Below are 7,059 nucleotides of genomic sequence, written 5' to 3' on the forward strand. Positions count from 1 at the left end.
CAAGTATCAATTATTTCTACTCTATATTAGTCATATAGGGTCATTTAAACTCCTGTCCTAATAGGTTTCTACAGAACCTGAATTTAACCCATGAAAATAACACTGGAGTGGTGTGGGGAATAGCATCAAGAAGCAGAAAAAAGAAAGCCTGTAGTCAGGAAGGGGGAGAACCAAAGCCTTTAGTAGACTTAACAGATAGAAATGTCTGACACATTTCAGAAGCAGAGGTTCCTTCTTCTGAATTAATTTTTCACTAACTGAAACTTTAAAAAAAAAGCATTTGCAAATATGCAGAAGCTTCCTGCTGCATTGTTCTGAAGAACAAGATAGCAAGAAAGTTCTAAATGTTTGGTGATTTAGTTTTTTTAAAAGTTTCAGTTAGTGAAAAATTAATTACTCCAAAAGATGCTATCTATTTATAGATATCTATTGAAGTTGTTCTCATCATAGGACCTTTGACCACTTCTTTTTCTTGTCAAAATAACCCTGACCTGATTTTATTTTATTCTTTTAAAAATTATAGCTGGCTGTTTGTATCCATAGACAAACTTCATTTATCTGTTCAAACATGTCGGTGCTTCGCGTCATTGTGGTTCCTTATTTTCAGCCATCATCAAGTACCAGATGAGATGCAGTCTGTAGAAAAATGAACACAGCCAGTCATTCTTCATAAATCTGGGAGGTGGATTAAAAGAGGCTGACCAGAATTAGGTGTGATCAATATATATATTTAAGTAAATGCTTTTAAAAATTATTCTACTTGGTATGAATGGAACATAAATATTGCGGGTGTTCCGACTGCCAACTTATCTTTACTTCGAAGAAAGGCAACTGAAGGAAAATATACAACAGACGACTCCCCCATTTGTACTCCGCCATTAAAAGATTTGAAAGAGAGAAAAGAACTTCAATAGAATAAAGCTAGAGATGCTGTAACACTTTACTCCTAAAACAACCAAATGTGGGAGAAAAAGCGTACAATGGGAGCAAAGCTGAAGCTCTGAATAGCAGCTTCTAGAGCCTATTTAGTAGACTTTTGTGTGATGGCTATGCTGAGAAAATGTGGAATTTAAGCTGTTGTTAAATGCAGATAAAGGTCAGAGAGCAAGATCTCCACAAACCATCGGTTGCAATATTTTTTTTCACTTCCTTTATGCACAGAAGGAATCCACAGTGCCCAAGCAGGCAGGATTCATGCAAAATAAGGTATTCCTGGCAACCATGAGGTATTTACTGCTGTTAACAAAGACCAGCGTATAAATGATTTTGAATCTCAGACACAGACAACTGTTGAGAAAGAGTGCCGAAAGGTATTCACTTTTGTCCACTTGCTGTTGGTTACAACACTATAATCAATTTTTATTTAAAAAATGTGTTGAATCCACTGCTGATGCAGCTACAGCTTTTTTCCTCTCTTCTTTTTATGCACCCTCTAAATATTGCTAGCTTAAATAATGCTTGAAAGTTACTCATATAGGTGCAAACTCTGTTGTGCTTCTGTGCATGTTAACTGAACACGTTTCACTTCTCAGAATCAAATTATATACTTCATCTCTAAATCTTTGCACAAAGAAAGTGGACTTAATACTACTTCATTGGTTTCAGCATGATTTTACCTCAGCTTTCATGCTTATGGGATTATATGAAATGTGAACATATTTAATTACATTTAGTACGTATTTTCCATTACATTTGTTTAGACTTAGGAAAAGCTTAGCAAGACTTACAAAGTATAGGTGGGAACTTAATAGATATGCTTGATAAAGAGAGAGTCTCTTGATTCGCTCCTTTCCAAGTATACCTACTAATATACTTTGTTAGAAAAATCCACTCTTGACATAAGGCTGGTTGCCTAGATAAGACTTACTCTGGAAACATCTACAATACTCAAATTTGTAAATCAATGGATTAGTTTACTGGGCTTCTAGAGTCAGATTTCTTCTCACAGTTAGCATTTCTTCGCACATTCCTGAATGTATATAAATTGACAAGTGGGGCACTCTTTTGAGTATTAATTTGCCCTTCAAAAATAGGAGTTAGGTGAGAGTTGATGGGAAAGCTCTGATTACTTCCAGCTAAAACTGTAACCCATTATTCTTACTATCCAATATCAGCTCTGTGTAATTATAGTTGACATGTTAACTTATGTCTATGTAACACCCACACTCTGATATTTACTAGAGGTTGCACATAATACGATGTGAATATACTGCTAGCAGCTACAATCCATTTCAATTTATACCCCTAAGTGCTACTGAAATCAATAGAGTTTAAGTGTGCCTGTATTGGATCATGGCCAAGATTTGAGTCTTTAGTTGGGCAATGCTACTTAGTAAATATTTTACTTACACGAGCCTAGGGTGGCCATATATTCTTCTCTAGGGAGGATAGTCTTCTATTTTGAGAGCTGTCCCCTTTTTGGTGCTGTGCAAGTGGCACTGAACCCTACAGTTTCCCTGGCCAAGTGGGGAAGAAGTTGAGAAGATGATAATATGTTGCCTAGCTAAATGTTTCAACAAAACTACAGGGACCTTTGTTTATTATCTTTCTATATATACTGTATGTATTCATTTTCAGTAAGCTTCAGAAAATACAAGGCATGGGGTATTTCAGAGAGCTATTAAACACAATGTCATATTTATTTGATTTATAGCCCATTTTTATTTCAGTGCTGTGTCGCAAGATGGTCACCTAGTACCAGTCTTCTGCAAAATGGTGAGCAGTAGTACATTTGCATTACATTATAGCAAATAATGTCTAATTGCGATGTTTGCATATATTAGTTTGAATTAGCAAATGCAAATATTAGGCAAAATGTCTAAATTTTGTGTAGAATTATCTATTTTTTTGTGTGTGTCCCTTGTCCTCTGTGTCCTTGTTTTTTAGTGATGTCAATTCCCAGTGTAGTGTAGTGGATAGAGGGATTGACTGGGACTCTGGAGAACAGGGTTTGAATCCCCACTCAGGCATGGAAACTCACTGGGGGTGTGGAACTGGTAAAACAACTCCTTAAATATCTCACTTATCTTGAAAGCCTTATTAGGATTGCTACAAGCCGGTTCTGACTTGACCGCACAGAACAAACACATGCCCTCCTGTTTGGCAGTGGTGCAGTGGCCACCCTACATGAGTCTGCTTTTGTGTTTGGTTGTGGTTGTACTGTAGTTGTGGTTTTTCTGCCCAAGCTTACCACCTTCATTTCCTTAACCCAAAACTAGCACATGCAGTGCTGGTGTCATGTGACTGTTACAAGCGTAGCTTAAGCATTAGAAGTGAATCTCAGATCTCTAATGAACTCAGAAGAAATTGATCCCCCCTTACCTGCAGTATGGAAATATTAATCCTGGCCTGGCTGGTGGTTGTTGACGTATATAACTGTATAGAATAAAGTACTTTTGGGTGGAAATTAGGTAAAATAATTAAAATGCTTTGAGAATGATCAAGTCAGTTATTAGTTACAAAATTAGCTGCATGCAACACTCACAAAAGAGGAGATTTCCATGCATGCGCCCGATCCAGCAGAGGAGCAATATTGGTGACAGTGTATATGAGAGATGACAGGATGGTGCACAACACAAGAACCTTCTCTCAGTATTCACACTTTACTAATATATTTAATCATAAAGTCTGAATCATACACTGTGAAACATTTCATTGGGTTTAGTGTCTTTTGGAAGAGGCACAAGTGTGTATTATTTATTGGAGTCTGTTGGAGTTATTGCAGCCTCGCATGCTGCCTCTAGAAGATATGTCTCCGAGGAACCTTTCTGGGCTGGTGTGACTGTAAATGCCTCCAGCACTGACCAATCATTCCTTCCCTGCCTCTGAATTCAAAGAGAGCTTCATCTGTCTGCAGAAGGTTCTCCCCCGCCCTTTGTTTGTTGGAAGTATTGAGTCTGTTGAGGCCTTTTGCTCAAAGCAGCCATGTTTTTAGCTTGTTGTTATCTGTTCACTGTAAGTAAATGAAACCTTTTATTCTTTCTCCTAATAATGCCTCATAGTGAGTTATTGGCACTGTAAGTTCCAGTTGAGAGAAAATGATGGACTACTTTGGGGGGATTTGAAGCTAATTCTCTTTTGTGAGTGAGTCCCTGGACTTCTGCTACACAGCTATGGGGTTTAACCAAAATCCCAAACTCTGTAATGGATTCCCCAAAATATTTGATCATGCGTCTCATTGTACATATTTTTGTAGATCCCTGAAACAAATTTTGAATTGCAAAATGCAAAGATATTTTATAGCAGCTTTCTTCCTACATTAGCTGCAGCAGAATTTTAGAGTGCATGAATTCAAATACAAAATGACTGTGGAATTATTGCTTTTCATAATTAACTGAAGTGTTTTTCTACTTGGGAAGTATTAAATACTAAATAGCATGTGTGTTGTTCTTTTGTCTGCAGTGAACTGGGAAACAGCCTTTTCAAAGTTCACGCATAAAACTTCCAAAGCTTCTTAGATCACATTAGCATACATTTTAACATATGCATGATACAAAGGAAAAATGTAGCTAATGATATTGCACTCTCTCGCAGGCTTTTTATACTCCAGCTTTTATTCATAGAAAGGAATCCTGCATAGGATTAGCAGGCAATTGTGATGGTAATTTGAATCAATTATTTTAAAGATAAAGATACATGAAAAGAACTCAAACTCTGCACACAGAAACACAGGCACAGATACACTGCATGTATCTTCTGCTCAACCACAAATATATTTGTATTTTGCTAAGCCATTTCTGTTTAGAAGATTATAATATGTTTCACTAGATCCTGGTGCAATATAAAGATAAGCAGAAAAACTCACATGTAGGCTACATTTATCCTTTTACCCTGAAGTAATGTGTTTGTGATTACTACATCATTCCTACTTAGCTCCAGAATTCTGATTTGTTACACTGGATCCCAGTACAACACAGCTGTGACAGATTAAACTTTCTTTGTAGAACTAACAAGGGCTACACCACTAAAATGGAATTCTGCCGAATGTTTGGAACTGCTGCCTGCTGAAATAAGGAACATCACTTAAGCTCTAAAGAACTAATGTTGCAAAATAGAACACGTTCTCATGCAAAATGGAGGCCACTTAAAATAGCAGATTTATGGCAATAATCATACTCACCAAGTTGAGTGTCTGCAGAGATTTCGGTCTTAGCAGACTGGGAATGTCTCTATAATTTTCTCATCCTTAACCTGCAGACATGAAAGAGGAAGAAACTATCTATTTCAACTTGTGAGACTAAAATTCTCTATGTAACCTTAATAGAAAGTGCTGAGGTTGTCTGAAGGTAAGTTTTTATAGAACAACTATTATGCTGCTCCAATTTTTGTTTTATCTGGGGTTACATCAATCTACTGCTGGCAATGATCTTCAAAAGCCCGCTCCCTATCTCAGCTTCTTCTCAGTCCTGATATCAAAAATGAGTATAATAAATGGAAGCTACCCCTGTGTTTGCTACCCCTTAGTTACTCTCTGCACATTTATTATTCAGTAACATTATTGAATTTGTGAAGTACAGAATTAAATATATTATGAACCTGAGGTTAGCAGTGCCCCCCCCCCGAGAGTCTAGAAATGCAAGCAGCAGAATCAGCCCATGTTAACAAATCAGGAGGACTTTTGTAAAGCTAATGGCTCTTAATTGCCCATTCAAAACCAGGCCATCTCCCCAATATTTGGTATTGCAACAGAGACAGCTTGCAACAACATACTGTTTCTGGGGGAATCTGTTTCTGCCTCAGCTATTGTGTGGACTGTAGCTAAATTCAGAAGGAACAAGAAGGTTTGTGGGGGTCAGCAGATATGATCATGGTCTGAACTGCTGAGAAAGTCGAGAAACGTCCACTTTGTGGGCCCTGATTCCACTGGCAGTGGCTTGGAAAGGCAGAATCAGTATTGAATCCCACTTGTTTAAACTGTCCCATGAAGACAAATAGAAATAACACTGGTAAAAATGGGCAGAGTTTTCTTCCTGTTTTCCTGCAGCAAGCACAGAACGCAAGACCCAGACCTCACCCAGACTCTCATTCCTCACAGGCCAGTGCATGGCTTCCAGTTGTATTTTCGCTCCATTTGGTTTCCCTGACTCCAGTCACCTGAGAGGTAGAAAAAGGTTTTTAAAAGTCTTTGATTGAGAAGCTGGGGTCCAAAATCCAATGTCCCATTAGCAGATGCTTACCTGTGCCCGAAGAATTTCTTCCTCTTCTCTTTTCCCGGCAACCTTGTCTTGGCTGCAGAGGGTTTACTAGTCTTCTGGAGCAGATTTGAACATGGGTAGAGGAACTGCAAGAGAGAGTGAATCACGCTAGTCCCCTTTCAGTCGGGGCGAAGAAAATGATTCTAGCAGTGGAATAACACAACTGGAGCCAGGTGATAAATCCGGGACCAGCTAATGGCCAGATACCCAGCCAGTACTTGATCTCTGTGAATCTGTCACACTGTCGAGTACCAAGGAGGTCAAATGCATACAGTAAAAGCCAGTCTTTCAGTTTCTGACCAAAGACTGCTGAAATGAGAAAGCATTGGGTTTCCTTGTGTACCCACCTATAGACCATAGCCTGTGTGCTGTACTGCCACCATGCCACCATTTCCCCCCGCATTGGAATGCATTGAACTGTAGGTTTGACATCTGTCAAGCCTACAGTTCAGTGCATTCCAATGGGGGGTGGGGAAATTCACCAAAAATTGTGAGATATTCTGAGATAACTGGTAGATAGCATGTTGTGAAAAGTAAACTAATTAAATAGAGTTAGTACAAAACCAGAGTAGCATTCCCTCAGTATCTCTATGTCAGGGGCTCTATAGCAGTGGTCTCCAACTTTGGGCCTCCAGATGTTCTTGGACTACAACTCCCAGAAGCCTTCGCCACTACCTCTGCTGGCCAGTATTTCTGGGAGTTGAAGTCCAAGAACATCTGGAGGCCCAAGGTTGGGGACCACTGCTCTATAGGACATTTTCAGAGCCAAACTACATGTTAAAGGTTGAAATAATGTTAGGGTTTTGAGACGCAATTCAGGCAGTCTTTTGTGTATGAGAAATTAAACTTGCTTCCAAAAAGTATA

At 38.7% G+C, this 7,059-nt stretch overlaps 1 long non-coding RNA gene across 1 annotated transcript; it reads right to left on the reverse strand.

Annotated features, from left to right (window-relative positions):
* Nucleotides 1–495: 495 nt before the first annotated feature.
* Nucleotides 496–5,207, reverse strand: LOC144583094 (uncharacterized). Its single transcript, XR_013536686.1, has 2 exons — nucleotides 5,120–5,207; nucleotides 496–636 (listed from the first exon to the last, which is right to left on the reverse strand). It is a non-coding gene; the product is annotated as an uncharacterized LOC144583094 (long non-coding RNA).
* Nucleotides 5,208–7,059: the final 1,852 nt, after the last annotated feature.

This window comes from Pogona vitticeps, chromosome 1, assembly GCF_051106095.1.
Source record: "Pogona vitticeps strain Pit_001003342236 chromosome 1, PviZW2.1, whole genome shotgun sequence".
In the NCBI taxonomy this organism is placed as follows: Eukaryota; Metazoa; Chordata; class Lepidosauria; order Squamata; family Agamidae; genus Pogona; species Pogona vitticeps.